The sequence below is a fragment of the Sphaeroforma arctica genome, assembly GCF_001186125.1.
Source record: "Sphaeroforma arctica JP610 unplaced genomic scaffold supercont1.7401, whole genome shotgun sequence".
NCBI lineage: Eukaryota > Ichthyosporea > Ichthyophonida > Sphaeroforma > Sphaeroforma arctica.
Window position 1 is genome coordinate 1 of NW_014033157.1, and position 1436 is coordinate 1436.

Consider the following 1436-nt stretch of genomic DNA (forward strand, 5'->3'; position numbering starts at 1 on the left):
TATACATATATCCTTAGATGAATTTGTGACCCGATGTGAAGTGTACCTCATTTAGATATGGTAATTTAGGATTACAAATTCGTCAGCTTTTACGGTCGACTGTTAAATTCCGTGACTTACTGGTTAGTCAGTGAACGGGGATTAGACCTTTCGACAATCTAAAATTGGTTAGTACATTTATGCTGATTAAATTTGCCGACGGATATATTAGCCTACAAGTTTGCCAGCTTGAAAAGATCACTCGAATTCTGCGGCTGTCTCCATGAAATATTATCGATATGTACTTTTCAATACTCAATTATACAGTGTGACTCAACACTTCAATCAGATGGTGTTTCTCAGGATTGGCGCAGCTATGCATACAGACCGTAAAGACTGATGAACCTGTTGTCGGTCAAAGGTCAAAATATATGTCGATGTCAAACTTAGATATCTGTTGGCAGGTCTGATTTTCATACCTAACCAGTCTCAGAGTTTTAGAATCGCCCGAAGAAGATGACAAGTCTGTTCTGTTGTCGGCAAAGAGATCAATGTTAAATACAGCCCTCCTCCATTTATCACCGCGAAAAAATCATCTAGCCGGAAATCGAATCCGGGTCTACCCCGTGGCAGGGGGCAATTATACCACTAAACCACTAGATGTTAACTTTGAAATATAGTAATTAATAAGTTTTAAAATTTAGTTTATAAGTAAACTCGTCTTTTATGGATTCCGATAAGCGTTGCCTTTCGAAAGTGTAGAATAAGTTGTTTCTCGGAGTATAACCCGGCTCACACTTTCTTACAACGGTTACAATGAAAATATTCACATCTTTCGCATTCGATTCTTGTTCTCAAAAATAAATATTTAAATAGATCAGGCTGGTAGCAAATATAAATATTCGCGAACCGGGAATTGAACCCGGGTCTTCCGCGATCTGTTGTATTTGACAGGCGGAGATACTAGCCACTATACTATCCACGATATGATTGGCTGACAATTTTAATAAATAGTAAAAGGTATTTGTATTGACAATGTCAAGTCTAATTTAATGTGCTGTTCGCGAGTGCACCAATGTCAATGTCTTTTGAGAGCTCCTCAGTCCTCATTCGTACGCAGTTTATAAATATGGAAATTTTCGGGTCCGAATCTAATGACGTCATTTTATTACTATGTTGATACCACAGGCTTGAAGCTCTTCCAAGATTCGCCCACTACAGACGTGTATATTAAGTAGATATGTACGTCTTATCCAACACCGTACGAGACCTTGACAAATATCTAGTGCTTCAAGTAAAGTAGAGTTTATGCCATTAATTTATGCAATTCACGACTGAATTCGCAGTATGTCAGCCACTGAAGGTGACGTGCGGCGAATGCTAGCCGACCACACAGACGCTGAATCAGTGCAGTATATCGTAGATACAATCGAAGCTGAAGTAAGAACAATACAATA

At 38.6% G+C, this 1436-nt stretch overlaps 2 non-coding genes across 2 annotated transcripts; both read right to left on the bottom strand.

Annotated features, from left to right (window-relative positions):
* Positions 1 to 571: 571 nt before the first annotated feature.
* SARC_30305 lies at positions 572 to 642 on the bottom strand. Its single transcript has one exon. It is a non-coding gene; the product is annotated as a tRNA-Gly (tRNA).
* Positions 643 to 880: 238 nt separating this feature from the next.
* SARC_30306 lies at positions 881 to 964 on the bottom strand. Its single transcript has one exon. It is a non-coding gene; the product is annotated as a tRNA-Asp (tRNA).
* Between the last annotated feature and the right edge of the window lie 472 nt (positions 965 to 1436).